Raw genomic sequence first — 17,046 nt, forward strand, 5'->3', positions numbered from 1 at the left:
CCACAGCCCAAATAATTACAATCTGCCACATGAAGTAATTACAGCAGAGTTTAGCCAGCTCCATTAAGAGACTTTTTTTTTCTCTTCTCCCTTCAGAGCTCCATTCAACATCACCGAGTGCCACAAAGAAGTTTAATAACCCATAATGACACCTCATGCCTCCACGTCATTGCAGTCTCCTAAGGTCCAGGGCAACAGCAGGAAAAAGATATATAATTAAAATTTGCATCTCCCTCTTAACTTTGCAGCCTCTAATTATCTACGAAGCACCGATTTCAGTGCTCTCTCTCTCAGCAAATGAGCCTGAGCAAAGCGGGGCTGAAAGAAACAGGGTGGGCACGCTCCTTGGGAGGGAAACCAAGACATCTCCTGCCAGGGAAAAGCTCTGCCACATCAGACGAGATAGAAGAGCTCGAGACTTGCCCAACATACAGGTGTGGGGCCAGGTTGTAGGGTTCTAGACCTCTGCTTCCTCCCTCCCCCTCACACCACATTCCCTCCATCTGAGGGAACCTTCACATCAACTGGATAGTCTCACAACTCTCTTTTCTGCTCCATGTTTTAGATTCAAATCTCCTACATTGTACAACAGTGAAATTGCAATTCTTGGAAATTTTCTCAGCAGTCAACAGTTCAGAGGAAAAGAGTATTACTTCAAGGAAAGCGGTGAACGGTTTGGAGAGAGGGTTTTCAGAGAGAAGAAATGCTGCTGGAATGTAGAGAGAAATCAGTGTCTCCCTCTCCCCAGCGACTTAGTCCTGAATTTTTAGAAAGTGAAGAAGAGATAAGCCTGGGAATATGCAAGTGAAAATTCATAATTAGCGTGTTGATGCCTAAAGAGTAACAGGAGCCAAGTAGTTTTCTTCAGAGGTAGAAGAGGGAATTCAGAAACAGAGAATTCCACCTTAGAGCAGAAAGCTAGCCCGCTGCATAGTTCTGTACTGCAACAGGTCTTCTTCTGCACTGGTAGATCTGTTGTTTTTAACTTATGTCCTGTGATACCCAATGTTTTATTCCCAGTTCCTGGAGTCAGACAATCACATAATGACCTCAACTTTCTTCAAAAATTAGGCCCTTTGGAAGGAAGAGGGAAAACTGAATAAGGGTCTGGGAGCTCCCACATAGCAGAAAGAGAAATCCAGGAAACAGTAATTACAAATTCCTTTTTAATACAGGGATTTAGCACGGAATTTCTGAGCATTAACGCTGACAGTGCATTTGTTCTTCTGGAAAAAAAAAAAAAAGTTGGGCTGCTAAACAACTACCTGGAAACACCAGAAAAAAATATGATAAGAAAAATCAAACACTCCGTACTAATTCTATTGTCAGCAACTAGTACAGAAGACACAGTGCTACATTTCTGGCTGTTTACCACACAGCCTTGGGCAAGTCATTTAACTCACCACCTTAATTTCCTGTTTTCTGTTTTCAGGCTGATAATTGTTGGAACTATCACGTTTTTCAGCACTGCTGGGAAGAAACAGTTGATAGTGGGCAATAGATGCCACGATCAATGGAAGTACCTCTGGACATGGCTCTGGCCTCCTTTCAGAGGGTGCTCGGAGGGGCAGGGGGACAGAGCTGGCTGGTTGGAAGTGGGAGCCATCCCTTTTGCCTGTAGTTCATGAAGACTTTATATTGCTGAATACATGCAGAAAAGACTGATGCTACCATTTATTTTTTCTCCCAAGTCCATTGCAAGTCCCAGAACTAAGGTTGCAGTGACCTGGGTTATGCAAGCTCTTTCTCTAACTGAAAAGAGAAAGTTGAGGGCATGTTCCTGAATTATCCCTAAGTTTGTTAAGTCACACAAAATCACAGAATGGTTGAGGTTGGAAGGGATGTCTCGAGATCATCTAGGCCAACCCCACTGCTCAAGCAGGGACCCCTAGAGCACGTCGCACAGTCTTCCTGTATCAAGTCATTCCTGAGAGCGGGCTTTGGATTGCTTTGTCTCTTCACTCTTTCTAAGAACAATATCCTAGACCAGCATATTTGATCCCCTGGCCTATAACATGGAGTAAGATATAATTTACCTAGTTCTTTGGCCGCAACGGAATGGGAAAATGAAGCTGTAGTGAAGGATCCTAAGCCAGTTCCCACCACCCTTTAGAAAGGACTGGAAACACTTCAGTATTTGTTGGTGAGGTCTTAGCACCATCCCAGTTGATGGCACAGAAAAGCGGGACCAGAAGTGAGTCCTTCGAGTCCTTGAGGTTTGTTTTGAATTCCCTGCAACCTTCCTTGCACTTGAGGACTCCAGCATGGCTAGAATAGACTTGGACCCCAAATACGCTTTGAGGACATTCCCTGAGCATTCCTATCTCCTCAATTTTCAGGTCACTCTTCCCTCATGGTTCTGACTGTGGAAGTCAATGACACTGGAAGCAAACAAGTATTTTCTATCAGTGTTTTGTCAGCTTGCCCAGTGTTCTCCTTCATCATGAACAGGTCAGTTGAGTGGCATCTATTCATTTTCTCCCAGTTTTTCACTCCCCCTTCTCCTCTTCTACAGCAGCAGCTCAAGGCCATCCACGGGGGCAAGAAGAGCAGCTGCCAGGGAAATACAGCTCAGGGCTACTTCTGAGTGTATAGAATACACCGACTTCTCCCCTGCTTGGTTCCCTCTCTCCTCAGGCACTGGAGTAGGAAACAGTCCACCTGTCACACAAAAGGTCTGATGTAATTTTATCATCGGGAGTTACACAGGGGTCTCAGACCTATGAAAATGTCACCTTATTGACTTCATACAAATGATTATTCATAGTCCTGTTTACAAGCAGGTATGTATTTTACATTCGTCATCGAATGGGTGAGATTCATTATGTAGACGCAACCAGGTCTGAATTGGAAATTGGCACCACCATTTCACAGTGAAGTCAATGCAGTTCGATTGATTCACATCTGTTTTGGATCTCATCTTTTTCTCTAATAGGTAGTTATCAAGCAAAAACATGAGGAAGAGCGTGAGGAAATATTTTTCTCTTCTTTTTGGAGAAGAAATGCAAATGTATCATCCATGGCACGGCGCTCTCATCCCAGCAGGCTTAACGGGATGACTCATCAAAGCCCTATGCTTGTCTTCTGGATCTTCAAGGTGTATCAACAGTGCTTTATTGATCCACAGTCATGGAAGGTAAAGAAAGTGAAGAGTCTGAGATCTATACTCATGCAATATGCCTGACTTCAGTAATTCTGCCATTAAGCTACTGGGCTGACAAAATGGAAAAGCCAGGTGTATGAGATTACATTTCCTATCCTTACAATGATAGGACTGTCCTGTACAAATACAGATACTTTAATCTAGCCGAGAACAGAAAGATCAGTAGCTGAAAGTTAAGCAAGAAAAAAGTTCAGTTAGTAGTACATACATTTTTTTAAAATAGTGAAGTTGAGTAAAACCAGTGAATACTGGGAAAGCTATGTTCCCTTGGCTTGAAATTTCCTTACTAGAATGGGATGCCTTGCTTGAAAATGATGCTTATCAGACACAGAGCTAAGACATCATAAGATTAAGAGAGATTGTACCGCCCATGTGCTACACAAGGGGAGAAATAGTGGCCCAGTGTCCCATTACCACAAGCCACAAAGCAGGAGCTAAAACACCTGCTGCTCCCAGGCAAAAGGGTAGAGGTGACACCAGCCAAGTCCCTCCACCAAAACATGCAGGAGGTCCTTCTGTCTTACATCCCACCAGGAGCTGACCTTGGAAGCTTGACATTTTTAGTGAAGAAAGGGAGGCAAAAATCACCACCTCTGCCAAGGAAGCCTTTATCCTCCCCATGTGCACCAGCTGGGAAAATGCATGTTCCTTCATCACGTAATGTGGTTAAAATCACATGTTTCAAGTACTCATCCTTCTCTCCTGCCATGTTGGTGGGGGCAGTGCCTGCCTGAGGAGAGTTAACAGTGCTTTCACTTAATGAATTTACACTGGGGACGTGCTGGATGGCAACAGAGGTGCTATGATAACAGGAAAAGAACCACAAAAGGAAAGGCTAAAAAACTCCAAGCTTCATTGTTTTGTCTCCATTCCTACCCCATAACAGCTTCAGAAGGAAAAAAAAAAAAAAGACCCCCTTTTTGGGGAGCTGCCATGCAATTTTGCAATTTTCTCCATTGATTGCCTCTGTCTCATACCACTTCCCTTCCCTGTTTCTCCTCTTCTTTGCCTTCCTCCTGCTCTCCATCCCCCTTCCTCTCTGCCTACGTCCAACCTGCACAGCCACAGTGGCCTGGTCATAGCCTGAAGGGATTGCCTTGTTCCTTTAGTGACATCGTGCTCGCTTTCCCTTATCTGTCCTCAATAGGGCCATGTGTTTTGTCTCTACTTCCCCTCCTTATAGATGTGTGGTTGAGGGCAATGAGAGACATGGGGTCCCTGTAAGTGACTTATGATAATTGCAGCCCAGCAACTGCTCTGAAAATCTAAATTCCTCCCTGACATTTCCAGTCTAAAGCTCTCACTGACTCAGCTGCTGCTTGTGATATTTAAACAAGGATTATCTCCTTTTTTATTCTTTTCTTTTTGATCATGGCATAGCAGGAGGTTAGTTTAACACTTTCCTACAGTTTGTTTGGCTGCTACAGACCCAGCTGTCTTCAGGACTGTAAGCAAATCTCTACTTCCCGAGTCACTCATCTTACGTGACTGGGATGCAAGAAAGTTCCCTTGATAAGAAAAACAAGGATCTTTCCTTGGATTGTCATCTTTTCCAAATTTTCCTTTGGCATTAAGTAAATTGCATTGGGAAATTCATTGTCCTGGGAATAAAAGAACATACCACATTGGCTTTAGCACTACCATCTCATTGGCTTTAGCACTATTGCATGAACCATATCCACCTCATTTATTCTATCTTACAGTAGTTTTCTATATGTTAAAACAGATTTTTTTTTTTGTAGGGACTGCAAAAAGCATCTATCCTCCAAAAAAAAATTTAAAGAAAGCTCAAAGCACTTTTGATTTTTGAGACACAGAAGAGTATCAGGATTGGGAGAGAATATGTGCTAAGCTAAGCTATAACATGGTCCTTGAGACTGTTCTGTAAGTCTGGCAGATGTCATTCTCACTCTATCTCAAAATGTTTCCTACTTCTCACTAGGTGAGCAAAACTAAAGGAAAGACACGGACAGTTAAGAAAACTAGGATAGAAAGAGCTACAGAAAGCCTGGGGACATGCCTGCAGAAAGACAGAAGAAGGGGAGTTGCTATCTGGTCAGAAAAGCAACCTCTGAGGCCAACAGAAGTGCTAATGGGCAGAAAAAGAACCAAAAAACAGATAAAACTGATAAGCTGATCAAGACGAGCATATTGAGAACACTTGAAAATTAAAGGAGCTGAACCTCTGAAATATGCCATTTCTGGCTGTCCACAAGTAGAACACTGCCTACATTATACACCCATGCCCATGTGGTAATCCAGGACCTGAGCATCTCCATGACATTTCTTCTTTCCTGTGTTTATCTCTTCTACCTAGCTACAGTGTTTATCTTTCTAAAATCTTAGAAAGCCTCTCGAGACATGGCTAGCAAGTGGCTGACAGACCTGGGGCTACCATCCAGCTGTTTTGTTTTCCGGACTACTTTGTATTTGCTTTCGGGTTTCAAGTTTGGCATACCCTGTCACATTTGACCAAACACTGTAGGCTCATATTCAGACATCTTCACGGAGAGAGGGGTGCTCTGTTTCCCAGGAAGCTCCAGCCGCCTCTTTTGACATATTTGACCACTTTGGCACTGTTTCACCTCCCTTTCTTTAATGCAGTCTCTGGTCAACTGGCTGCTCGCAGTCTTTAGGCTTTCTGAGCAGGTAGTTGAAGGAGGCAGCTGCTTCCTCGCGAGTGCTCAGAAGTGGAAGCGGGATCAATGGGTCTGATAACCTGTCATTTGGATGTGCGCTGAGCAGACACCTTCTCTGTGTGCCACGTCATCCCTTCATTAGTGAGCTGTTTATTCCTGAAATTGGCTGAGAAATTGCCTCACACAGCAGAGGACCTGGTAGGGGAAGCCAAGGGGGGATGTCTCCCTGACGGGACCATGCTCCAATCACAGCACTTCCCACAGCACCAGCATCTAAGCCTGGTGCTTGGGTTTTTGCAGATGACTGAGCAAAATCTGACCATTTCTCTTAGATTTGCAAAAAGATGGAGGGATGAGGAGGTGAAAAGGGCACTTCTCCCTTGCCCCTGTGGAGATTCAGGCAGGGTCAGACCAGAGAGCTTTAAGCACTGCAGGTACGTTTGCAAACACTGAGAAGGAGGACACAGGGCTTTGGGCTGATGGCAGAGGACCCCATGTCCAGGAGCGTGTCCGTACAAGAGCGGGGCTCTGCCTTCAGGCTCGTGCACACACATCAGCTAGCACTGATGCTGGCAGCAGGAGGTGGCGGGGGCACCGGCATCTCATTGCAGTGCCTATCACACTGCCACAGTCGGGGAAAGCAAACACTTCCTAAACGGAGAGGCTCCCTCTCCTCCGGCGATAAGCAGCACGAGGTAGGGGCAGAGACAGCTGCCTGTTGTTCGCTGCCCCCCATGACGCAGGCCTATTTTTCAGGCCTGGCAATGAGTGGAGAAGGCCTCCATTAAACCCCTGTTTGATCAGAGCCCCTGCTGTTTGGACTGCATCCCTGCTCAGGCGCAAACAGAGCTGCCAGGGAGGCTGGCACCTTCAGTCACATTCAGCAAGCAAGTAGTGAAGAGCTGACATGTCCCCACTGCACTTCTTGGGCCACCAGCCCTCCAGTGCCACCCTTCATTCCTTGCCACTCAGAGTTTTGATTGTGGAGAATAAAATCCCAAGAGTATGATGGTGTCTTCTGGCATAACCAAGCAGAGCACACAGCTAGGTATGCCCATGCTTTGTCCCTGAGCAAAGCCTCATCTCCCATTGCTGCACAGAGAACAAATTACCTGTGTCAGGCAGACACCAACATACAGCTGAAGAAGCATGGCATACGAACTGAACAAGATCTCATCTAGCTCAGGTCCTGAGATAGAAGAGACTCCTTACTCCTGACACATTCTTCCTCCACTCCTTCCTTTCTCTAACATCTCCCCCTCATCCACATCTATTTGAGAAAGCTTCTGTAAAGGCATCTCTCCCAGCATGTTCTGTGCTGATCAGGTGACATCATATCTTGATTTCTTCCAACAGCGAAATCCCTACACTGAGACTTAACCCCAAAGCACCTTGTGAATGACTCTCATTGGTCTCCTTTTAGGCATTGGTCATCTCCATAAGGCCAAGATGAGCAGAGGGACTCCTCACACCCAAGAAGACACAGAAAATTAGACTTGCCACTGATGTTAGTCCCCATTCCACAAACTCCCACACATACTGTGCCAGATCTTGTAGCTATTGGGGAAAAAAACATCACCTTGAAAAAATCAGATGAAAAAGTTCTCCAAAATGAAGAAAAAAAAAAGAAAAAAGAAGGAAAAAAATCTCTCTCGCTCCAATTGTTAACTTGTCGATATACTTTTCAGCTTGCTGAGACAAATTGTATATAAAGACCACTTTCTGCTGTTATCAATAATATGATGCCTCCCCTTCTTTTAATTGCTGTTATGTGCTTGAACGTTTACTCTATCAACAGCATGGCTCCTTGCTAAGGGTCATAATTCTGTCCTCTCTGTCATCTGTGCAGATAGGACTACTTTTCCTGTCATGCTCAAGACATGCATGTCTAGAAGAGCTCAAAAACAACCCAGGGGGGAGCAGAGAAGTAATCAGTCCTTCGGAGCTCTCGCATCAGATGCTCAGGTCTCTGATGTCTGCAGGGCAGCGAGATGCTGGGACAAAGCTGTGGTAGGGCTGAATGAGCTTGGGGACAAGTGACTGGGGTCAGAGTGACTCAGCACGGCCAGGGCCCTGCTCTGAGTCATTCCCCAGGAGCTGCTCCCCTGCTTTCTCTTGCCACCCTTGATGGAGGCAGCCAGGGAGAAATGGCCTCACTAGGCTGATGCATCTCTTGCAAAGGCTATCTGCCCACATATTGCCTCTCCAGAAGATGGCTGATAATTTTCAAGGCCTTAGAACTGGAAAATGCTTTCAAAGTTAGCTTCATCAGAGGCCAAGCATGTCTCTATGATCTTAAAGCGGTGCAATATTGGCTGCTGCTGAAGTTCAACCCTGCATCTTTAAAGCTTTTTTCTTTCTTAGACCTGCCTTGTTAGAGAGCTCCCTCCTGATCCTCTCCCATTCAAACCTTTCACACTAGCTTTGATCACAAATCTCACAGTAGTAAGTGAAAAATCAGTCCTGAGGCTTTCATCCTTGCTAGCATGACCAGAAAAGCAGATCCTCTTCTCACACAGTCCACACATAGGCTGAAGCTGTATTTTTTCCCTGAATGCGTTACTGTAAAAAACCACCATTCTCACGTTGCCTGAGAAGTGGTATGCTGGAGATGTCTGTGAGTGTGTCTTGAACCTCAAATGTCCTTCCAATGGCCAGCCAGCCTTATAACAGGGGCTAATAGTTAGTCCAGAAACCTATGGTGGCTATTCTATGCAAACTAGATTTACTAGTGTCATCTCCACAGTGCCAATGATATCAAATTGACCACACTGGTCAATGATATCAAAACTCTCTGCCAGTCTGAAAGAAGTAATCAGAGATACATCAGGGAACAAGAGAAAGCCAAGCCATCTTCTCTGTTCCATTCTCCATCTCCATGATTCATTCTTCACAAAGGGAACTCATCATAGCTGTGCAGCTTGTGTAAGTCTCTCCTACTCCTTTTGGCCTCTCCAAAGCTCAGACATGGGCACTGGTGATCAGACAGGGTCTGACCAGCAGGCAGGAAACCAGAGCTGCTCCCGCAGATCCACGCAGCATTGAAGCTCTGCCTGTTGGGGCCATGAAAAGAGCAAAAGCCGAGCAGAGTACTCAGCATCTCTCAGATATGCTGCTCTCTCAGTGGAATTTAGCACGTTACCTCCTTCTCTTCCGCTTTCCATGAGCAGTCAGCTAAATCATCTGTCCATAGGGAAGTGGTTTCCTGAAAGAATAGGGGCTTGGACCAGCTCTATTTCTTTCAGTAATCACTCATTTATTTTAATGGGTGGAGATGGGCAGGAGGGAGCCTGAAATCTCATTCCCCCACTGAATTTCCAGGAAGACAAGCGTGCTGATTCAAGCTGGATGCTGAGCTTCAGCCCGCAGAGGCCTCCTGCCCCTTGTCTACTTGTGACAACCTGTTCTCTCTCTCTATTTTTCCATTTCATTTGGGTCCTGCCTTGCCTGAGGGTAACTGTCGATAATCTCTGTGGGTGATCGTCTGCCTTGCCAGCAGCCCCACCTGCGGTCCTGGGACATGTCATGGCAGGTGACAGGGAACAGCTCCAAAACCAAATGTTGCTAGGAACATGAGGGAGACAGAGGATGAGCAGGAAGAATAAATGTCCCCCTGACTTGATGCCAACAGCCCAATGACCAACAAGCAGGGCACAGCTTCTGCTTCCGTGGCAGACAGCTGAACTGGTAGGTCCTCATCTGAGCCATAGGCAGCCTGGGGAGAAGAGATGCACCAAGGAGAAGACAGCAATTGCTTCTCCACAGGTGGATACTGACCCTTCCAGCTGTTGATAATCTCTGTGTCACCTCCATGCTCCTATCTAACACAGGAGATGTAGGTGTAGAGTGCCTGATTGGTTTTTAAAGGCCCTGGCTTCACTCTCCTGCAGTACACAAGAGTTGTGCCCGCCCAGCTCATTGAAATCTAGACTAGCCAAAGTGGTTACGTTTAGACATCTGTGTGTACCGAAGTGGCTGATGTGGGGGTCTGGTTTTCAGAAAAGCTGGACCCTTACATAATGGCTTAGAAAAATTAACTACTTGCTTTTCAATTCCTGCACTAGGAATGCTTCTAAAAGACTATAAAACTCTTATTCTCCTCATATTTGGGGGGCACAGGGAAATTTCCCTTCACTGAGTTTCTTTTCACCCTTCCTAAATAACAGCCTTCTGAAGCGGATCAGGGATGCAGTGGTATTTTGTAGCCTTTTATTAGGTATCAGTCCACTCTGGAAAGCTGAAGAGGGCTCATCTGCCAAGAGTGGCAGGGAAGAAAGTGTAATTGAGGGTTCAGACAGCACTTCACTGCGTGAGGCACCTGCCGCCAGAATCAGGCAGGTCTATCGATTGCCTTCTCAAGTGGTCTGCCTCCCCCATTAGCCCCTTCCTGGGTGACGCACGTGGGGTATTGAAGAAGTATAGATTTTTGGTGGCACTTTGCAGTAACACTGGAGACTTCTGGAACTGGGAGATTCAGGACAAGAGCAGGATGCGAGTCTTTTACGGGAAAAAAAGCCAGTGTCAGTGCCATGGCATGAGGGCACGTCCACATTGTACAGTCACCTTGCGGGGAGCAGCCTTGTCTGGACCAGCCTGGGGCAGGCCCAGCTGTTCTGCAGCACATCCCCATCAGCCTCTGCTTCTCTCCATGTGCCCACGTGCCCCTGGGAGCATGTCCCTCATGTCTCTGCAGCGAGACTCTCCTCATTGCCTCCAATAGAAGAGCTTTTCCACGGAATTGTAGGGAAATCAAGTCAGTTCAAAGTTATTTGGCGTCTTAGCCAAAGGTCTGAAAGGAAATGATGGCTTAAGCAAAGGCTGTTAAATTTTCCAGGAGCAGTGAGTCCTGGCAGAGTTCCCTAGTTCTCTGTATGTAACACATTAAGCTCAGCCCACCTAATGTGTGTTTGAAGGTGGAAAAAGGATTAGTTAGATGACCCTGACAAGATAAGGATGACCTGTCAGTGTCTGAGGATATCAGGAGGCATATGGCTGTGTGGCTGGATAACCAGCTGATCAGGAAACTTCCTAGCAAGATGCACAAAAAGGCAAAGGAGCCCTCAGTGGGAGCTGGAAGGGGCCAAATATTGTCTGACCCCCACCCCCCTCCCCGGAAAAATTAAGAAGAGAATAAAGCTATGGGATATACTGCAAAAGGACAGCCCCAGAGGCTTTCTATGTCAAAGAACGTCTCTGACATAGAAACTCCCAGAACAGTATTTTCCCTGCAGCCTCGAGCGCTTAAGGTTCAGCTGTTGGCCTGGAGCAGTGGGAGCAGGACTGCATGCCTGGCGCTTGTCCAGCGGCAGCAGTGCAAGCAGCAGCTCACAAGAGGGCACTGCACGGCCAGCGTTGCGCCCGTCTGCACTGCAACGAAAGCTGAGGATGGTTTGGGATGTCAGAAAGACAGCCGGCACCAGTTGCCTACACAGGCTTCCCACTGCCAACCTGTTTGGGCTCCCCCGGCACACAGTTCATAGCACCTCTCCAAAGCAGGGGGATGTAAACTACCTGAATGTACCCAACTGTCTTTCATCCTTTAATGCTGGTGCTCAATAGTGTCATGGGTCTACAGTTCCCCTTCCCAAGGAGGACAGTGAGGAGGAGAGGCCACAGAGCACTTCATGGCTCACTAGAAGATATCACGTACTTCATGGCTTGTATTTAAGATGCCAGTTTTCCTCTTCGAATTGACATGGTGAAAACAACTGAGCACACCCTTGACACTCGCAGAATGATTTTCCTAGGGAGATTCTCTCTCATGCAAGGAATGAGTTTCTCCCTTGGACAGTGGCAGACCTCTAGCGTGTGGTATAAAGCGCCAGTAGTCCCACAGCAGTCTCTGGCGCTCCACAGTGCCTTACTACAACGGCCTTAGGTTCTCTGGACAAGTTTGGTGTGAATTCAAGCGAAATTACTGCAGAACTCAGCCAGACGGCCACCTTTCAACCCTGCCCTCCTGCCCGGGCGTCCTGCACTCGCACTGGGCCCCATTTGTCTCCAGGGATTGACTGGGGCGCCAGGGAAAGACGTTTAGGAAGGCGGCCGAGCTGGAGATTTATCATGGGTCCATTGTCAGGGTCTTTCACTCCTCTCCGCCCCGTGCCCCCCGTGACCCCTAAATTAGCTCTGCAGAGGGAGATGTGCCTTTCAGCGCTCAAATGGGCCTGTCGGAGGAGGTGGGAGCGTGACACTCAGCAGATGGTCCCTCAGCAGGGAGCTGGCGCTAGGCCCGGCCCCGCTGCTCACCCCTTTGGAGGTGGCCTGCCTGACCCAACAGTACTTCACCTGGCGAGATGGGTCCCATCCCAGCAGGAGAAAAATGAGAGGGATCTGGGCCCGCTAAAGGCGTCCAAAAGCCCTTTGCGACTCACTCTTTTACCCTCCTCACTGCTCAGCCCTCCCCTCGGCTTCCTCTTCCCTCCTGCTTCAGCGCGGTCTTGCCCCCCTCTGCTGGGGCCATGGAATATATTCGTAAAGCTGTGTTCAAAAACTGCATTTTCTCCAGATTTGCGCCACATTCAATTAGAAGAGCAAAGGCCGCATTTCCAAGTTAAGGAAGATATATATCACTGGCCTATCAGGTCTGCAGGGCAAAGCTTGTCTTATTCTAGGTGTTTATCCATCATCTTGTCTAGTACATCCCTTGAAGGTAGATTCTAGGTAGCCCCATAATGAAAGTAATAACATTAATTATTATAATTAAGAGTAAACAGGGCTTTACTTCTCTTTAGAGACAGAGGGGTAAGCGAAGTTTTCGGGCCCACAAAAGAGCACCCAGACCATGAGACAAAGAACTAAGGAGGCAGCAGAGACCACAGAGATGTGAGGGGACACATCTCGTATGGGACTGCCCATCCACGTGGAGGCAGATGCTCAAGGGTAGGAGCTACTTCAGTTCCGTTATGGGCCATAGGAAGCAGATATTCTGCACCAACAAGTTTTCTACAGTTTGAGCATCCTTCCAACGCAGCTCTGACCTTGCTCCAATGGGCATCCATCATCTCTTCACAATGACATGTGCTCATATATGACCCAATATAAATGATGAAAAGCACAGAAGGGCTTCTGCCCAATACACGCAGGCCATGTCACCCTCACTGAAATTGACTCTTTGGTAGGATTTATTTGGCATCTGCAAAGATACCAGAACCTAAGGTACCTTTCTGCCGGTACTGCAGATTGCCCAAGCAGATGCTATCAGTAACAGCCTCTTCCACATTAAAACAGTGTACTCCATCGCTGCCTGTAGGCTTTTCTGGAAGGAGTCATGCTTCCAGGTCATCTGGTACACCTTTGGGCTTCAAGAATTTCTTCTGATAATGCACAAATTGCACAAGAGCAAACCCATCTGCAAGACGAATGGGACACTGGTGACTGGTTACGTCTTCCCAGCGCTTCAAGTAACTGCCATCCAGCAAACAGAAAATACATGTTCCTGAATCTGCAAATTTATTGTAGCTCTCACATCTACAACACCATTTGACTCCTATGCCCAGTTTCAGAGAGTTCCAGAGAAAAACAAAGATTTATAACTTGTTTTTTATTACCCTTAGCCCTAGATCTGAGCTAAATCACGAGTTGCTCCCTTGCAGTCAGTGTCCTCACCCATCCTGCTCCTTTTCCTTGTACCCAAGAGGATTTCCTTGAGGACATCCTTCTCTACCCTCAATGCTTTCCCTGCTCTTTCAAGGGGAACTTGATGCAACTAAATGCAGAAGTGTACCAGTTCCAGCTGCCTCTGAAAGGGTCTTCACCAAGTGGGCAGAATGTGTCCTTTGTAGAGGAGAAGAGAACCTCGAAATTATGCTTTTTAGCATCTAAATGGTTAAGTTTTCCATGTGCTTGGAAACAGCTTGCAGACTCGCCTGTAGAACAGCACACACAAAATACAATTAAAAGAGCAAAATGACAGCTTGATACTGGAGGGCTTCTAAACCAGAAGGAACGATTAAAAAAGACGTAGCTCCACAAGCAAGTTCCCAGAATGACTCAGAGCAAGAGCCCGATTGCTCGCAGGTGGCTCTCTCCTTCGCCCTCCCTGCTGTCCCCGCCAGCTCCGCATTCCTGGTGGCCATGTCCAAGGGACTCTCTGCTGCGGGACTCAGAGGCAGCAGCAGCAGCCGATGCCCTCCAAAATGCCATGGGCAACTGGGTGCCTGGCAGCTCCCTGGCTGTGCTCCCAAGTGACACTTGGAGAAAGTGAGAGAGGGGGAACCGTCGCCACGTGGGGCTGGGGGGCCCGTCAGCCCGCCCGGCACTAATCTGGAGGCACAGCTCGGTGCCTCAGGTGCAGGCTGCAGCCCCAGCTCTGCTCGCTCTTTTGATGGCCATGGCTCCGCACTGCCCAGCTTGCCTCGCAAAGTGCAGCAGGAGACTTTCCTTCCCGGCCTTTGCTTGTGCGAACTTGCTCTCTCTCACTGGCTTCATCCGTGGGGACCAGTGGGTCAAAGACACCTGGGGCCCACAAAGCGCAGGTTAGGTTGCAATCCCTGCTTTGACTTTGCACTCATGACCTTGACGAGCTCTTTCAAACCAGCACTCTAATGTAGGCTTTAAGACACCCCCAAATGTGGGGCTCCTCTTAGGAGACACCAGTTTTCCTTTGTCTGCATCCCTTGCTCTGAGCAGCACACAGCCCCAAGCACTTCATGCCTCCTACCTGCCCTAGGTTGCTTATTTTCCTTACTTTTTTTCCCCTATAAACTGGCAGAAACATCATGTTCTTTTGTAAAGCTGTACATTTAATCTTAAGGGAGGCCTCCTCTCAGTTTCACGGAAAGGAAGCTCTGCTCCGCCAGCGCTTCTGGATCAGAGCTGGTCCTTCTTGTGGCCTGCAAGACTCACAAACTTAGGGCTTGCTCTTGTCCCCAGAAGCTGTTTTTTCCCTCTTCTAGCTCACACCTAGGCAGTATGAGCCAGTTTTGCGCTATAGCAGTGCCCATGTTGCTGCACTGGCGTTTTGGACTCTGCTACTCTCAGGGCATCTTTTCCAGCACGTTTTGGAGCCCGGAGAGGATGAGGCCTTGCCTGGGGCTGGCAAGGGCAGCCGCTGGGAGCGCTTGTCCCAGCTGAGACAGAGCAAAGCCCCAGCCACGGCCGCTCCAGCGTGGGGGAATGAACAGCACGCCAGGGGCAATGTGTTTTCGACTCCGGCCGCGGGTTGCTGTGAGTAATGTGCCTCGCGCCCGCGCAGGCTCGGCATTTTGCAAAGTCTCCGCAGCAGGAAGGTGGGTTGAAGAAGCATGTTGGGTTTGGGAGTTTTTTGTTTGTTTTTCAGTCCACCTCCTCTTCCATATTTTGGAGAAATGGTGCCTGGTGTTTTAAAGGCAAGAGCATCCACTCCCCTTTCATAGGGGCCTGAGGTGCCCCTGCATTAACCTCGCTGGTGTGAGGAACCCCCCGGGTTTTGAAGCTGGAGAGTCATAACCTGTTTGTCCTGTTTAAGCACACAGGGCTGGGCCGGGGAGCTGACAGGCTCTGAGTAAGCTCAGCCTGCAGCTACATGGCGGCTCCGTGGCTCTGCAAGGAGTAGGAGGGGGAAAATCAGCCCTTGGAGCCTCGCATTTTTCTGCCTCTTTTTTTTTTCCTTCTTTCTTTTTCCCTTCAGAAAATGCGCTGCAATCTTTGCTGTTGCTCCATCTGGCACCCGCCCGGGCTCGGGAGTGCATCTCTGTGATGTGCTCGGCCATGAGCATTTTTGGAGAGGGGGGTTTTTGCTGCATCCTGACAGCAAAGGCTCCCTGAGATGAAAGGTCTCCCTCCACTATCTCCACAATCTGGCTCTCTCGTCCCGAGCCGTGCGGTTGCGAATGTTTACGTGCCTCGACAGCCGGGCACCGGTGTGCCTGCCTGGGCAGGAAGCATGGGCCAGTGGTCAGGGCGCTGGCAGCACCCGCTGCATCCCGAAAATCCCACCCCAGCTCCGCATCCCGGTCACAGAGGCACCGGACGCGGTGATCTGCAGCTCAGGCTTGGAGACTCTGCGGTGTGAGTGCCCGGGGTGCAGGCATGCTGTGCATGGGGTCGCGTTTGGGGGAGGATGAAGCCTTGCTGCTTAGCTCAGAGTCGCAATCCGTGGCCATCCGCGAGGTGCCCGCACACGCAGGGCGACGCGCAAGGACTTGGCACCTCCTCAAGAAGCAGCCTGCAAGTGCTGCTGGCCCGGCAGCTGCTCGACACGTGCCTGAAGCAGCGCCAGCATCTTCGCCTTCGAGTGGCCACACAGAGAGTGCTGGGCGCCCTGGCTACCCGGCAGGAAACATCTGCAATCAGTGAATCACAAAGCGAGCCGGTCGCGTTTCATCCCTTATTTTTATGGCAAAAATAAAACGATAAGTTCACTTTGAAACCTGTTCTTGCCTTCGGTGCATAGGAACGTAAAACAAACGGGTTTATGGCCCCCCAGCCGCGCGGTATCTCCGCTCGCAGGTGGCAGCAGCAGGCTCAGCCCGATAAGGCTGCAGATAGGGAACAAAACTGCTGCGCCGAGCAAACGTGCTCATTAAGCAGGAATCTTAACCTGGTGGGGATATTTGCCTAATGCCTTCCTCCTCCCCTGCACGAGGAGGAGGAGCAGAGAGGACACCGCTGGACATGCTGCGGAGCTGGTTGCTCGCCCCAAGGGATGGCAGTGAGGCACAAGCATGCCCAAAAGGCCGTTAGCGCCTTGCAGTGAGCCAACCACCTGTACGAGGCTCGGCGAGGACTGCAGGTCTACTGAGACCACCACAAAATACCACCAGATTTAGGGTCATCTCTGCAGCCAGGGAGCAGCAACTGTCCTGGGGGTGCTGGATGATGAACGTCTTAGTCACCCTGTGCCAAGATTAGGAGAACAGGCCTACGACAAGCACAGCTCTGTCCCACCTTTATTTGAAGACACACTGTTAAGTAACCACTTTTTGTTGGCCCTTTTTAGTGGTTTAGCGGTTGCATTAGGCATGTTTCACTCTTGCCTTTTCCTTTTCAGGAGGGGATAAAACTGTCACTGTGAAAGGAAATTAGTTCCTCGAACTCATTTCACTGTTTTCTGCTTTTTGGCCAAGGATTTTTATATGCCTGGATTCCAAACTTCCTTGTTCCTTATTTATTGTTAATTAAAATAATAGTAACTGCCATTTCATTGGGTGAATATCACCAGGGAGGGAGGAGAACAAGTCTCCAGGGCTGGGACTCCTGCCTGGGCCAGCTCATGCCATGGTGGCGGCCTTGGTCCCATGTCGTGCTCTCTCCTCCCATGCC

This window comes from Tinamus guttatus, unplaced genomic scaffold (assembly GCF_059628265.1).
Source record: "Tinamus guttatus ecotype Peru unplaced genomic scaffold, ASM5962826v1 Tinamus_guttatus_pri_ptg000240l, whole genome shotgun sequence".
NCBI classification, from domain to species: domain Eukaryota; kingdom Metazoa; phylum Chordata; class Aves; order Tinamiformes; family Tinamidae; genus Tinamus; species Tinamus guttatus.